Below are 16,533 nucleotides of genomic sequence, written 5' to 3'. Positions count from 1 at the left end.
GAAGCCTGGAGAGGATAAGGTCCAGGCTGGGGCCTGACAGCGGCGGTTCCGATTCTGGGGCCGGGCTATAGGGCGGCGGACAGGGAGGCCCTCCACAGGGCCCGCGCCTGGGGTCTGGGGCCGGGAAGGGAGGGCTTCCCCGAAGTCCGTCCAACCCCGCCGGCCCACAGCGCCGCCAGGAGGGCCCCCAGGACGCCGGCTCAGCGCGGCGTCCCCTCCAGCCCCCGGCCAGGGCTTCTCCTGGACCGCCCGCCACGCCCGCGCGCAGCACCCGGCCATCCCGAAAGCCAGGCCCGGCGCCCCCGGCGCGATCTCGGGAGCGGAGCCCGGCGGCGTGCTGGGCCTGCGCGGGCCGCGGCGCGCATGCCCGGTGCTCCCGGGTGGCGGAAGCTCGGGACGGGGACGCGGCCGGGTGCGCGCCCCGGCCGTGGGGCGCGCGCCTCAGCCGGCCGCCGCGCACGCGCGGCCCGCGCCGACGCAGCACGGCCCCGAGGGCGCGAGCCCGCCGCCGCCGCCGCCGGGCCGGGACCGCTGTGCGCCCGCGGCGTGAGGCGTGGGAGGGAGCGCGGCCCGTCCGCCCGCGGCGCCGCCCGGTCGTCGTCTGCCTTCGCTTGTCCGCGCCGAGCGCGGTCCGAGTGAGTGCGGGGCCGGGGCCGGGGCGCGGGGCCGGGCGCGGGCGGGGACTGCCGGAGCTGGTGGTTGGCAGGGCCGCGGCCCGAGGGCGGAGGGCCGAGCGGGGCCGGACCTGCCAGTCCCGGCGGCGGATGCGGCGGAGACCGGCCCCTCCCGCGCCGGCCGCGGCTCCGGGAGGCTGGGGCTGTGGGGAGGGGGGGCGTGGGGAGGCCGGGGATGTGGGGAGGCCGGGGCGGGGGCGCGCGGAGGCCGAGGGATGTCGGGAGTTGGAAGCTCGGGGCGGCTGGGGCTCGGGCAAGCGGGGGCATCTGGGGGGCGCGAGAGGCTGAGGACTCAGAGGCTGGGGCCTCGGGGAAGGTGGGGAGGCCGGGAGCTTCAGGGGGCTCGGAGAGTCCCAGCGTCTCGAGGCCAGAGCGCGCGGGGAGGCCGGGGGGCTTGGGGAGGAAGGGCCGGCCTCCGCCGGAGCGGGTCGAGTGCCTCAAAAACAAAAGGGGATAGAGAGGAAGAGGGAAAGCCGGGGGCATGTCGGAGGGCATCGGCCGGACACGGGCTGGAGACTCACGGCCCGCGGGCAGGGAAGGGTGGGCTCCGAGGGCCTGCGGGTGGGTGAGCCTCGAACCCGCGCCCGGGGCGGCGGGGGTCGCCTCCATCGCCCGATGCTGGCGCTGAAGTTTTCTGTCGCCTCTGGTTTTGTCGGCGATAGCCCTGAAGACCTCGTTTGATTCATTGTGCTTCCCAAGTTTGTTCCTCTTCTCGCCCCAGCCCCCAGCTCTGCTGCGCCCGCCCGCCGTGTGGGGTGGGAGAACGACTTGCTGTGTCTCTCTCGGTTCCTTTCCTAGCACCCCATTCTTTCTCAGGAGGAGGGGGAGGCGGAGAAGGAGGGTGTGTGTGTTGTTAATTGGTTATATTTAATTGCAGGATTTTGTAGCTTAATGCACTAGGGGTAAAGTTTTTTTTTTTTTTTTTTTTAGCCATTTCAATAGTGTCTCATTCTTGCATAGTTAGCCTGCAGCTGGGTTTTGGGCAGTAAGACTAAGATAATAGTAATATTGTAGTAATTAAGGGAACTGGTTGAAATACGGTCAAGCTGAAGGCGATGTAAAAGTTGGGGGATCTGTATTTAAGACTATCGTCATTGGGATTTTTACTTAGAATGTAAATGTTTTTATGGTTAGAAAAACAGGCCATTACTATTTGAAATGAAATACCAGAGCCTCACCCTTAATATTATATTTGTAAAACGAGTACTGAAAATAGTCTCCTCTTTGAAATGACACAGCTGAGCACTCTGGTCAGTTGTCCCATCTTTGAAAACCTCTGAAAAGGGGGAGGGAAGTTTGTGGATGAAGTGATTAAAGATACATTATATATCAGCATTGGACTTATTTTTGTTGAGGTACAACATAGATAATATTTTCATCCAGTTGTACTGCTGAGTTGTTTTAAAACCCTGTAGTATTTAAACATAGGAAACTTTTAAAGGAAGTTTGTGTTTCAGTATCTTGATGAGTTTTATATTTGTGGCTCTCCTTGAAGGGGGGGAACTAGCTGAGCCTACTCTCAGTCTCTTTTGAACACTTTTGTGTTCTAAATGCTGCAGAAACAGCAAGATCAAATGTTACAAATTCTCCCCTAAAGAATTTCTTTCAGGTCATTATCAAATAACCCAATTTAATAATGAGCACCAGAAAAGGTTATTTAAAACTCATGTTCCCTTTTAAAGTAGCCCACAGTCACGTAAGACTTAAATATAGGCGTTGGACAGAGGGACCTATACATCATTCGGAGGTGATGCGTCACGAAGCAAGTCCTTGGATAAACAAAGGCAGTGAATTCAAAGCTTAGTATTTTGCTTTTGGGCAAAGAATACTGGGGCAGACTCCTAGAGGAGATGTGGCTTAAGCCTCTTTTGAGGCTGGCGGTCCACTGAAAGTGAATAATAAGTGTTAGATTAGGAGTGAAGTTCCATGAATGCAGCAGTGATGAAGTGTCTGGGAAAGCGGAAGTTATGAGCAGCAGTGAGGATCATTAAAACGTTTTTGACTAAAATTGTTTCTGTAACGCTCCATGCCTATTGTTGGAAATCATTAGAATGTTTTTAATGAAAATCGTTTCTGTAACACCCCATGCCCATTGTTGGAAATTACAGAACTTAATGTCCCAAATTTCAAAACTAGGTTCTTCAGCTGCTCAGATAACTTTTCTTGCTAGGAAGTTGGAGAAATTGTGTCAATAACAAAATTGTATTGTTAAAGCTGGCCCCTATTTAAAAAAATATTGATTAGCTCCCACAGAAGAAATTATTCCATGTTATGTTCTATAGATATGTATCCTATAACATAGTAAAAAATAATTTTGAAAATTACTGTCCTATCTTTGGATGTTATTTTGAGTTAGAGAAGTAGGACCTTAGTTCACATCTCTAAAGATTTTATGGAAACGTTTTTGCCTGTATTTTAAGGTGTCTTAATTTTGAGAAAATAGTTAAAAATTGTCTTAAGGGTAACAAAAGATGTGAAGTGTTAATACAATATGTAAATCTTTAACTTTTGAAATTAAACATTTTCAATTTAGACAGATTTTCGTCTAGAATGAATCTTGTTTTAAATTTCATTAGCACTAAAAGTTCTGTTATTTTTATCATATTTGTGAAATGCGTTTTTTTGCTAGTAAATCAGAAAAGTTTAGTTTCTGTAGTACTTTATTTTGCCTTAAAGCTCTAGTTTAAGAACGTATTTTCATCACTGTTTCCTCTTACTGAAGTACCTTAAATAATTAGGAAAAAATTGCTGTGGGGGTCTTTGAGAATTTTTACTGATGCTTGTATAAATTATTTAAAAGGCAAATTTTAAAAATTGGGGCAAAGTTAAGTGACCTTATTTGAGTCAGTACTAATAAACTCCAGGAAGTTTATGAATGCAAATCAGCGTTCAAACATTAAGTTGCTCATCAATCCCTGGAAAGATCCTTGGAATGGAGAAAGATGGCGAGCAGTCCCCGCTCGTCTTTGGGTGCACCGGTGTTCCCCTCTCTCACCACACTACATTGAGAAATTATTTTTTTACTTCTTTAAACAGTGTGCAGTAGTGGATTATTTGAGCTCTTTATTGCTTTTTCTCTGTACCAACATTTGGCGAAGTTTTGTTTACTTTTTCATTTCATGACTACCAAAAGGCAACCTAGTACAAGAGAAATGAAATTCATATCTACCAATTTCTGGCATTAATTTCTAGGAATTGTGCCAAGTCTTACCATTCAGAGCTGCATAAATGTGTTTCTGATTCTCAAGCAGCAGAGGAACCCCCTCTGTTCCTGTCGATAACAATTGTATTGTTTTTTTTTACTGGGCTCTGATGGAAATAAAATTCAGATAAGCTTATATAGTTCAACTTGTAGTTTAAATGGCATTTTTAGCAAATGCTGTTAATTATAGTCTGATTTGCCTAAACACTAATGAAATGGTTTATAGACAAAAATAGGGAATAGATGTTTTTGCCCGAGTGGCACTATTCCTGCTCTTCAGCAGGAAGAGGTTTTTTCTCTGAGGAATCCTCAGAGAAAAAAACACTAGTAGCATCACCACAAAGTTTGGCTATTTTTAGGAACTTGAAGGTGTTTCCTTATAGACTTTGTATTTAATTAAAATGATCCCACCCATATCTTGTTGATGTACATTGCCGTTTACTATAAACTGATTTTTCAGAATAAGAAAAGTGACTAAAGTTATATATTTGAATATTATCCAATGATAGGGGGAGAAAACTGACATTACTGGGTCTCTATGTGGGTACCATGTGTTGTTGGTAGGTATTATTGCCTTTTTACAAATGAATTAAATCTGGGAGAGGCTGTGTTCTGTGTTACAGTTGCTCAACACCATGTGCCAGGCCTGAGCTGAGTGCTTTAATGCTTTCTCTCGTTTATTCTTCACAAGGGCTATTGAGTTGTAGTACTATTTATATCCTTATTTTACAGATGAAACACTGGGAGTTTACAGTTAGAGTAGCTCGCCCTGGGTCTCTCCACCCACAAGTGGTGGATCCTGGCCGACCAGGCCTGCAGGACTTGCTTGAGTGTGAGCTCTTAGCAGCATGCTGCCTCCGTCGCCAGAGAAGCAGCAATCTTTAGTGTTAACCCAGTCTTCTGGAGTGGGAGTAAAGAGTATGCAAGTGTAAATTACTGTGTCTGGGAAAATTTAAATAATTGTATTTTCTGTTTGAATCTGCCCCTTGCAGATCATGAAGTTCTGATCTGGCCAACATAGTGTGGGTAAACATTTTAATGAATACACCAAAATTGTTTAATTATTTTAAATTAATTTAGAATTAGCTAAGTAAAAATGTATAATGCATGGCACAGTAATTGATGCTCTTTAATTGTCAAAGGATGTTCTTTAGTAACCTCCGCATTTGCAGAGTTTTTTCATTGATGACTTTTTTTGGGTCGATGTTTATCAATACATTTTTGTGGGAAGCAGGGAGTAATGTAAGGGAGGAACAAATTGTACATTTCTCACACAGGTGTAAGCACCTTGTAGTAATCCTAGTATTTATAATCTCTAACACATTGCTGCTCTATAAATGTTTCTGAGATGAATGTGCTCATTCTCACCAATTTAGAATTTTCCATCCTGCTTTTAAGAGTTGACATATTCTCTCCGCCTTTATTTGGGGCCAGTGGACCAGAACCAAAGCTTAGAAGAGCCTAAAAAGCCACGTCTGTGGGCTGTGTCTGGGATCTCCCTTCTGCCTCCATAGTCGATCTTAAAAGTCCTGCCATCTGGTGGTTTGGGTTCTGCTGTGAACTTAGGTGCTTGTTGGGTCTACTCGTGACCAAAGTACCTCGCGTTTGCCTTTGCTGGACTGAAGAAAGAGCTTAAATGATTTTATACTTGATATATTTTTAGTGGATTGTGTGTCTTCTCATGAGAATTTAAGCACCATGAGGGCAGAAACTGTTTTACACACTATTGCACCCCCAGTGTCTGCCACAGTAAATATTTATTGAATGAAAGAACCCAGGCATATTAATTATTGGGAAACTATTATTGCATCAGTCAGCTGTCTGCTCTTTTGTTTGCCTTCTTAAAGGACCTCACTTAAAAACCACAAAGGACTTGAGACCAGGGAAGAACTTGGATTATCTGTTTTCACTTTTGTCTGCTTTATTTTAGATTACTGGTATTGTCAAACTTGGGCCAGGAAAAAGATTATGCTCTGCTCTTTACAGTATTGAAATGTTCTTTTTTCTAGAAATCAGTCTTGCCTTCATCAGGACTCATCCTAAGTTCTGAAGACAGAAAATTGCTCAGGGTGACACAGAATGAGTGGGATTTGTGCAGGATCCGTGATTCCTGGTCCAGGAGCTCTACTGTATGTTTGACTGATCAGCTGGGTTCATTGGGTACTTTACAAGGGTTTTAAATTATGCCCTGAAACCATTTTAAAAAACCCGTCTTCCTAATACTGCAGTGCCACTTGTACAGTATGCCACCTTTCCTTTGACCTGCCATGCTGCCGGTCAGATAAAATGTTTTGAGAGTGGCAGGTCATTTACTACCTTCACTCAGGGAAGGAAAGGCAACATTTGGTTGAAAAAGACCAGTTTGCTCTTCCTCAGCAAGCTCTTCCTTAGTGAGGGGAAACACACACACTCTCACTCTCTCTCTCTCCCCCTCTGCCCCCTCGCCCCCTCTGCCCCCTCCCCCCTCTCCCCCTCTCCCTCCAGTATGCTCCAGGTTGTGCGCAGTGGTTCTCAGAGGAGTCGCAGGACAGCAGGGCAGCATCCCCTAGAGCTGGTTAGGAATGTGAATGCTTACCCCTACTTCTGAGCTGCTGAATCAGACCCTGGGGGTGGGGCCCGCAGTCTGTTTTAACATGCTACCCAGGAGCTTATGATGCATGCTGATGTTTGAAGCACTGCTTTAGAGTGTTTTCAAAGCAATGCAAGTCGTAGCAGGCAAAAATCAGTCCTAAATGGCAGAAGTATGTCTCTGGTCTCTTCTTTTTTTTTTATAATTTTATTTATTTTTTTATTTTTTCCCCCCAAAGCCCCAGTAGATAGTTGTATGTCATAGCTGCACATCCTTCTAGTTGCTGTATGTGGGACGCGGCCTCAGCATGGCCGGAGGAGCGGTGCGTCGGTGCGCGCCCGGGATCCGAACCCGGGCCACCAGCAGCGGAGCGCGCGCACTTAACCCCTAAGCCACGGGGCCGGCCCTCTCTGGTCTCTTCTTGACCACCTAGATTTGCGATTGAGATTGCCTTCACTTGAAGACTCTTACATATGTTTTTCAGGATTTTTAGCGTCTTGGGAATACTTCACAACTAACTACTTTTGTTTCTGTTGAGGCCACTTAATTCTCTTGAATCTTGGTTTGGTTTTTAAGTGAACAGTTCTACATTGAAATAGTTTGCATGGCTTCTGGACTTGAGGCTTTGGCAGATAGCAGAAGAGTATGTACGTGTGAGTGCTTAAGGCACACACTCCCTGGTGGGCTTATTTTGGTGCTAAAAAATTGCCCAGGCTATACTAGAGTCAGGGTGATTGCCAAGTCTTGGGGTGCCTAATGAAGCAGTATTGTGTGAACTGATTCTCTGCCTACCGTTAAATTCGTATCTAAATTTGTTGTGCCTTTTGTCCTTTTCTTTTCCTAAGGAAAAGGCTAAATCAAGTTAGACAGTGTACAAAGATGGGATTGGTGATGTGCCTTATATCTATTGTGGCTTATGCAGAATTAGATGCACCTGTTGGCAAATAGAGTATTTTAAGCTCAGGGACAAGGGTTCTTTATTATCCTTTATGTATCTTTAGGTCCCCCTCATACTACTATAGGAGATGGGCGGTTAGTAATTTGTTTAATGATTGAAGAAGAGTCTTGCATCTTGCTGAGGTCCTGAAGGGAGTCAATTAGAAAGACTAAAGTAGGGGCTGGCCCCGTGGCTTAGCGGTTAAGTGCGCACGCTCCGCTGCTGGCAGCCTGGGCCCGGATCCCAGGCACACACCCAGGCGCGCACCGACGCACCACTTCTCCGGCCATGCTGAGGCGGCGTCCCACATACAGCAACTAGAAGGATGTGCAACTATGATATACAACTATCTACTGGGGCTTGGGGGGAAAAAAAAGGAGGAGGATTGGCAATAGATGTTAGCTCAGGGCCGGTCTTCCTCAGCAAAAAGAGGAGGATTGGCATGGTTGTTAGCTCAGGGCTGATCTTCCTCAAAAAAAAAAAAAAAAAAGAAAGACTAAAGTAAATGGTTTTGTTAGGGCTTTCTGAGGGTTTTGTGGTAAAGGGTCTTTAAATATATGAAAATATATTTAAAGTATATTAAATACTTGAAATTAAATACTTCATTAAATATATGAAAATATATTTAAAGTATATTAAATGTTTGAAAGTTGGTACAAAGGTAGAGAAGAAGAATTAGGGGTAGACAGGGAATTAAGTGTAATGTAATCTCAGAAGCAGTGAGAAGGTTCTCTCCATGTGAATCCCCACCCCTCTCCGTGATCAAACTTGCAGTCAACTGTGCAGCTCTCTGAAGGTGAACATAATAGAGATGAGCTGATGGGAACACGATCTCCAGAACAATTTCTTTGTCCTTAAAATTGGTCAAGTGAAATTAAAGTTATAGTCAGTTATAGACTGTGACCCCCATTAAATGTACTTCAGAGTGCCTGGCCCAGAGGAGCTTCTCAGTAAATGTCAGTGAGTGATTGTCCTCTTACTGCTCACTAAACCGTTAGGCTCCAGCCATGGACCAGTCTTCTCTCTGGTCTCTGTCTCCCTTCCCCGCCCCTCCTGGTGGTTTCTGTAGTATTACCACCTTGTGGTTTTAAATAGCCTTTTCCTGGTTACAGTGAGGTTGCACATCTTTTTATACATTTACTGGCCATTTGGATTCACTGTTTTACGAAGGGCACATGTTTTTCTATTAGGTTTTTAAAAACTGATGTGTAGACTTCTTTATATATTCAGAACACGAGTGCGTTGTTGATTATATGTTTTGCTACTGTCTCTTCCCACTTTGTCATATGCAATTTCATTGACTCGGTGATTTTTTTTGATGAACAGAAGTTCTTAAGTTTAATGTAGTACAGTTTATCAATCTTTTCCTTTATAGTTGATGCTTTGTCTGTCTCCTTACCCTGAAGTCATGAACGAATTCAATTCCTCTGTTATTTTCTAAGTGCTTAATAGTTTTGCCTTTTACCTTTAACTTTATAATTCTCTTGGAATTGATTTTGGTGTATAGTGTGAAGAAGGGATCCAATTTCATTAACATGTGGGCACCTAGTTGTCCCAACACCATTTATTGAAAAGAACATCCTTTCTCCCAGTGCTCTGTGGTGCCACTTTTGTGGTCCATATACGTGTCTGTTTTCTCACTCTGTTCAATTCCACTGGTACTACGCTGCCTAAATTATTGTAGCTTTATAATAAGTCTTATCTCATTGTGGAAGTCTTCCCACTCGGTTCTCCTTCAAGCATACCTTGACTATCCTTGACCCTTTGCAGATCTACATGTTTTAGAATCTCTTGTCAACTTCCAGAGTACTTCTTCCAGATGTTGTTTGGGATGATATGAAATGTATATATCAATGTGTGGAGAATTGTTTCTAGTTTTGGGTTATTACACATGAAGTCTATGAATATTTTTGTACAAGTTTTTGCGTGGACATAGGCTTTCATTTCTCCTGGGAATGGTTGGGTCTAGGACTATAATGGCTGGATCATATGGTAGGTGTATGTTTAGCTTTTTAAGAAAGTGCCGAACTGTATTGTAGAACGGCTGTACCATTTTATGTTCCCACCAGCAGTGTATGAGCGTTCCAGTTGCTCTGTATTCCTGGGGCAACACTTGGTATGGTTCGTCTTTTAAATTTTTACCATTCTAATAGGTGTGTAATGGTATTTCATTGTGGTTTTAATTTATGTTTCCCAAATGCCTAATAATGTTGAGTATCTTTTCATATGGTTATTTGCCATCCATATATCTTCTTTGGTGTTCACATCTTTTGCCCATTTTTAAATTTTTTCTTCTTACTGGTGGGTTTATATATTCTGGATAAGAGTCCTTTATCAGATACATGTTATGCTTTCTCCCATGCTGTGGCTTGTCTTTTCATTCTCTTAACAGTGTCTTGAAGAATGGAAGTTATAAATTTTGATGATATCCCATTTATCAATTTGTTGATTTATGGATTGTGGTTTTTTTGGTGTCATATTTAAGAAATCTTTGCTGATCCTAGGTCACAGAGGTTTTCTCCCGTTTTTCTCCCCCTCTAGGAGTTTTATAGTTTTAGGTTTTACATTTAGGTCTGCGATTCATTTTGAGATAATTTTTGTTTATGGTGTGGGATATAGATCCAAATTACTTGCAGAGGCCTGGAGTGAAGGTAGCTCCCTCCAGAGAGCATTTGTTTTTGCTTCAACCAGTCTGGGATTCCCTTAAACCAAGTTCAAGGCGTGAGGTTCTTTGGACCACCCAGAGCTGTAATTCTACTGGAGAGATGGTTCACTTCTGCTTTCTCCTCCTCCTGAGCTGTGTAGCCTTGGGCTCCTTATTGAGGTAGGGTTAGACACTTCAGGGAAACCCAGCCTTTGACTCCTGTCCCTCCTTCCCTGCACTGTTACGAAAAGGGAAGTTGAAAATTTCAGAATTGACAAATGACGTCAGGGCAAGGGTGGTTTCTGTGCTTGTTTTTCTCTTTGGATTCCTGATTTCACTTTAATTTTGGCCTGGTATTCCTTATTGTCTTGTCAGTTTCTGGTCGCTTTTAGGACTTTTAAAGTATTCTATCCATCTTTTTTTAGTCTTTTTCAGGGGGAGGGTTGGATCAAATAACATAGCGTGCAGTGAAGGAACCAAGGAAAATTCTTTTTATTTCACTTTAGTATCTAGAGTCTAGGCTTGGACCTGCTGTCTCGCATAGTAGCCACAAGCCCCATGTGGCTATTAAAATTAAAGTTCTGTTTCACAGTTGCACTAGCCCCATTTCAAGTGCTCAGTACTCACATGTGGCTAGTGGCTACCACATTGGACAGTGCAGACATAGAACATTTTTCATCATCACAGAAAGTTCTGTTGGACAGTGCTGGCTAGATTCAGAACCTCATTGGGGACTTGCAGTGGATGTGGGTGTGTATTGGAGAACCACTAATACAGGTATCCTTGCTGCTTAAAGTTTGACTTTTTCTAGAATCTGCCTGCAGCTCAGCAGATGATTGAGCCTATGCAATAGGCTTATTGTGAAGCCTCTCCATAAGGTGCAGTGTGGGTTCTCAGACTGGCGTGGGTGGGGACATGGGAAGCTGTGGTGCACTGAGTAGAAAACCACTAAGTACTGATATTTAACTTACAAATATCTGCCGATTTAACTGAGATGCAGTGAAAACCTTTATTACGTGCTGATTTGAATCCCTGCCCTTAGGGGGTCATGGTCTAGTAGACAGGCCGTTGCTGTGTAACAAGTGCTTTGCAAAGCTGCTGGGCGCTGCAGGGGCTTGCCGGAGGCTGCACCACCCGCTCTTGAGGGATCAGTGGGAATTAGGCTGCTGGAGAGGGCAGGGTGGGAGGGCAAGGATGGCGTTCTAGGTAGAAGAAAAGCACCTGCAAGCTCAGTGTTGGTGGGAATGTGCAGAGATTGGTTTACGGCACCTTAAATTAGATTCTGGTACCAAGAGAGGTAGCAGAAACCACAGGTTTAAAAATGTCATGAAAGGAAAACCTAAAATTCAGGGTATTCCATCCATTGACTCAGTATTTGCTGTTAATTTGTAAGAGTGTTATTATTATTAGCAACATGTTGGAATCTCTCTTTGTAGCTCACAGGGTGCCAGCCTTTGGAGAATATGTGCACAGTTAGGATCAGGGGGCATGCTAAAGCAGCCCCAGCTGCCCCTTTCTGCCAACTTGCCATGCCTTAGATGGGCCCTGGCACTTCCTGGGCACGTTTCGAGGGACTCAGGGCATGGAGACTGCAGCCGTTGCCTGTTGCCTGTTAGTCCCAGGGGAAGGTTCAGCTGCATCAGTAAGTGGGGCCGAGGCCGCCTAGGCTCTGTCAGAAAGGTGAGGATGACGAGGGACTGAGGGTGGATGTAGGGGAAAGGTCGGGGCCAGACATGAGCTGGTCATTTCATCCCTCTTCATAGCTGCCTGGGGAGTAGCCTGCCAGCACTTGTCTGCTTTGTTTTGGGATCAGAGAGCAAGCAGAAGAGATGAAGGCGCAGTTTAGCTGTGCCAGGGTGTGTATTTGAACTGGATAAACTGCCTCAAAATATATGTCTGTCAGGGCTTCTCACACTTGAATGTGCACATACATCACCTGGGGATCTTGTTAAATGTTAGGTTCTGATTCCGTCTGTCTAGGGTGGGCGTCAGATCTTGCACTTCTAGCAGGCTCCCAGATGACGCCAGTGCTGGTGGTCCATGGACCCCACTTTGAGTAGCAAGGCATTGGCTTTCACAGTATGGGTCATAAGGTGGCATTGCCTTAGTTAGTTTGGAAGTTGAATAACTTGGGGAGTGCAGTGGTTAAGGGCATGGCCTTGGGGTCAGAATCTGACTCTGAGATCTTGAACTGGTTTGTTAACTTCTCGAATCTCTGTTCCCTTGCCAATTAAATTGGCCAAATAGAACCATAGGCTGATGAGATAATTAAATGATACATGACGTGAAGTTCTGATGTTCGCTAGTGCCTGGCCTTATGAAATATTTCACAAAAGTTAATTATTATTAAAAGTAAACATTTACATTAAAAGTTTGCCAGTTTTCAAAGTTCTTAATCCTCCCTGCATCTTTGCTCAGTTTATTAAATTGCAGGTCAAGGGGAATGGGCCATTTCCTTCGTTTACTGCTCTATACATGAAGAAAATCACGGCACACGCTTTCTGGCTCCCCCCCTCCCATCCATCCATCCATCCATCCATAAGGAAAAGGGCTGGGGCAGTGATGACCACTCTTCTTATGTGAGAGGAGCACTTCCCCATACTACTTTGTAAAGACCGTCTGGCACATGGACCGGTTTAGTAGTTATTAGGCCTTTCTTAACATTAAAATGAGAGAAGTAAGTGTTTGTATTGGGGCCTGACAAGGACTCAGAGAACTTTAAGGAAATACAACTTGTTTCCCCCTAGATGAATGTCCTTTCACTTTCTCAGTTCATTGATGACAGCTTCTTCCTTTTCCCTTACGATTAGAAAGTGCAATGATGTGTCTTCATGTAGATTTTTAAATAAGCATCTTTTTTTTTAGTTGCCAGTAGTAAGGATGATGGAAAACTATTTTGTACTAAGAATTTTGAAAGATGCATAAATGGGAATTGTGTCACAGTTTCTGTTAATGTGGGTATTAATCATTAAAGTTAAAATACAAATCTTCAATTTTATTTTAAAACTTTGTGGAAGTTTTCAGACATGTGCAAAAACATTGTTTTAAGGAAGCTGCTGTGTATTTATCACCACTTTCAAGAATTATTGTTTAATTAATATTAACTCTACACAAGGGTACTGGTTTATGTTTAAAAGATGTGGATGCACTTGCTTTGGGGATATATATGCTAACATGGGACAGATAGTGTGGCCCCTGCTAAAATGTGACATAACAATTCATGGATTTTAAGATAACATATAACATAACAATTCATTTCTTTAAGAAGATGTGGTAGGAATAGGATGTAGCTCTGTAGAAGGCCGTGCTGCGAGTCAGTGATGCCACGAGGCATCCAGTAGTCTTAACAATCTGGGGTTAAGCAAGGCCATGGAGTCTCTCCACAGACTTGGAACCCGTAGTGGAAAGGTTCTTCCTTCCCCCTCCCTCCCTCCTTCCTTCCTTCCTCCCTCCCGCCCTCCATCCCTTCCTCTCTCCCTTTCTTCCTTCCTTCCTTCCGCCTTTCTGTCTGTCTTTCTCTTTCTGTCTGTTTTTCTCGTACTTGAGTGGTAATAAAGAGTAGCTTGCTTTGCTTTGCTGTAATGGTTTAATGCTCCTGATAGCAGTACAAATCTGTTTTTTCTTTTTGGTGAGGAAGATTAGTTCTGAGCTAACAGCTGTCGCCAGTCCTCTTCTCTTTGCTGGGAAAGATTGACCCTGGGCTAACATCTGTGCCCATCTTCCTCTACTTTGTATGTGGGACGCCTGCCACAGCATGGCTTGATAAGTGGTGCATATGTCTGTGCACGGGATCGGAACCTGTGAACCCCAGGCCGCCAAAGTGGGGTGCGTGAACCCAACCACTACGCCACTGGGCTGGCCCCCATATCTGTTTTTTTTTTAACTGAGTCGTTAAGATGGAGGAGAAGCATAGAGCTTTAATAGAGCAAGGTTCATCAGAGACATACGCTTAATGTTAGTCTTTTTCAGAAAACGATTTTATTAAACACTGAAGGGATACAAAAGAACATGTATGAGATGTGTGTAAGGTATAGATCAAGAGTGCTCTGAGCACCTGGAGGAAGGACATCCAAGTCCTCAGTGAGGCTCTAGCTCAAGGGCTGGCAAACTTTCTCTGTGAAGGCCCAGAGAGTAAACGTTTTAGGCTTTGTGGGCCACATCTAGCCTCTGTCACAAGTACTCAGCCCTGTCACCATAGCATGAAAGCAGCCATGGACAATATGTAAAGGAATGAGTTGTTTGTATTCCAATAAAATTTTATTTCTGGACCCTGGACCCTGAAATTTGAATATCATGTAATTTCAAGTGCAATGAAATGTTATTCTTTTAATTTCTTTAACCGTATACAATGTAAAATCCATTCTTAGCTAATGGGCTGTACAAAAACAAGCGTTGGGGCCGCATGGCCTGGGTTGCAGTTTGCCACTGTGGTATAGCGAAGAAGAATGAAGCAAACCTCTGCACCTGGGGCTCAGCTCAAACAGTGGAGCATCGCGTTCCCTCTGAGGGCCCACGTGTGCCCCCACATATCCCTCGCCCCTGTTGTGAAGCTTGATGTAGCCGTCCTCCCTCAGCCCCCTTTGCTACCTCCTTCTTCTTCAAGCCCTTTTCACCATTTGAGATTGTTTGTATTGTATTTCTTTTTCTTTCTTTTTTTTTTGCTGGGAAAGATTTGCCCTGAGCTAACATCTGTTGCCAGTCTTCCTCTCTCCACCCCGCCCCACCAAGCCCCAGTACGTAGTTGCATATTCTAGTTATAGGTCCTTCTAGTTCTTCTGTGTGAGCCGCTGCCACAGCGTGGCTACTGACAGACGAGTAATGTGGTTCCACGCCTGGGAACCGAACCTGGGCTATCGAAGCGGAGTGCACTGAACTTTAACCACTAGGCCATCAGGGCTGGCTCTATTTTTATTTTCTTTCTCACTGGGCTGTGATGTAAACTCTGAGGGCAGAATGTCTGTCTCTTCACTACTGTATCCCCAACACTTAAAACAGCAGTCACTGAGTGAATATTGTGTTTATCATTTCGTATCTTTGTGTTAATTTTGTCTGTTTCAGCTTTATATTAAGGGAATCACACTATATGTGTTTTTACGTGATGTGCTTTTTTCTTCTCAGCACTGTGATTCTGGGACTCATCTGAGGTGTGGAATGTTGTCGGTGTTCGTTCATTTTCACAGTTGTATGATCGGGCCTGCAGCTAATGGGCATTTGGGTTGTTTCCAGGCTTTTGCTATAGCAGCACTGCTGTACGCATCTCTTGCTGCCCACGTGCATCGTGCATGGATGCGTCCAGCCTGCACAGCCAGCAGTGCGATTGCTGGGTTCTGGGGCTGGCCAGTCTTTATCTTGACTAGTTACTGCCGAATTGCTTTCCACCTACTCGTACCAATTTACATCCCCAATAATAGAAGGAAGAAGGACTCCTGGTTGCTCCACATCCTTGCCAGTAGTTTATTTTGTCTGGCTTTTTCAGTTTTGCCTGTCTGGTGGGTGTGTAATAATATCTGTGGCTTTAAATTGAATTTCGCTTATTACTGATGGTGTTGAGCCTCTTTTAATGTATTGGCCATATCTCTCCTTTCTTCTGTGAAGGACTTGTGAAGTCCTTGGCCTAAGTTTTCTTTTTCTTTTTATGTTTTTCTTATTGTCTTGTGGCTGTTCTTTCTGTGTGGATTATAATCCTTTGTTGTTATAAGTGGTGAATATTTTTTTCCAGTTTGTGGTTTGTCTTTTACTTTTGAGGTGTCTTGGAACTAAAGTTCTTAATTTTAATATTGTTGACTTTATTAGTCTTTTCCTTTATGATTAGTATTTTTTTGTCTCATTTAAGGACTCTTCCTTTACCCGAGGGCTAAATTCTGATGTGAGGTATTTTTGTTATTCATAAAGTATTTATTATTCCATTCAGCAAATATGTTCAATATTCAGATATGTTTTCTAATTTCCATTAAGATTCCTTTGATGACTCATGATTTATTTTAAAGTGTTTGATAAATTCCAAATGAATTTTTTTGATGTACCTTGTTGTGACTTATTTCTAAAATTGGATTGTAGTCAGAAAATGTGTTCTGTATCAAACCAATTCTTTGAAATTAATGTTACCTTAAATAGATCTATATCATAGTTCAATTTGGCTAACATCTTTGTCCTAATTCAGAAACTTCTGGGCATCTAACAACTTAAATTCCAGCTATGTGTAATTTACACCTTGGTTATGCAAAAAAGATTAGACTAATGAATTAGACTAAATTTTTTAGTTAATAGAATTTCTTATATTTCATTTCTGTCTCTGGAAACACTTGTGCTGTTTCCTGGCTGAAGTTGAGGTGTTAATGTACGTGATCAGCTTTTGGACTCTGTTTCACCCAAACTGAAGCTGAAGGAGAAGGGATTGCCTCACCTGCCGGCCTGCTTAGCTCAGCTGATAGACTAGGGTGCGTGCTGTGACTGCGGCTGCTGTCCTTTCAGTGGCATTTGTTAATTAAGCTGTTTAATTTTACTTTC

At 44.0% G+C, this 16,533-nt stretch overlaps 1 protein-coding gene across 2 annotated transcripts in view; it reads left to right on the top strand.

Moving 5' to 3' along the window:
• The first annotated feature begins 546 nt into the window (after positions 1 to 546).
• PTK2 (protein tyrosine kinase 2) overlaps positions 547 to 16,533 on the top strand; it is a 282,084-nt gene continuing 266,097 nt past the window's right edge. Inside the window, exons 1-2 of one of the 2 annotated variants that reach the window (XM_058564997.1) lie at positions 547 to 635; positions 5,886 to 6,036. The gene's annotated coding sequence lies outside the window, so the exon portion shown is untranslated. The remainder of the gene's footprint in view (positions 636 to 5,885; positions 6,037 to 16,533) is intronic. The other variant, XM_058565000.1, reaches the window with a different exon arrangement.

Source organism: Diceros bicornis, chromosome 21, assembly GCF_020826845.1.
Source record: "Diceros bicornis minor isolate mBicDic1 chromosome 21, mDicBic1.mat.cur, whole genome shotgun sequence".
In the NCBI taxonomy this organism is placed as follows: domain Eukaryota; kingdom Metazoa; phylum Chordata; class Mammalia; order Perissodactyla; family Rhinocerotidae; genus Diceros; species Diceros bicornis.
The sequence above is the reverse complement of the archived record's forward strand: the minus strand, read 5'-3'. Positions and strand labels throughout refer to the sequence as shown.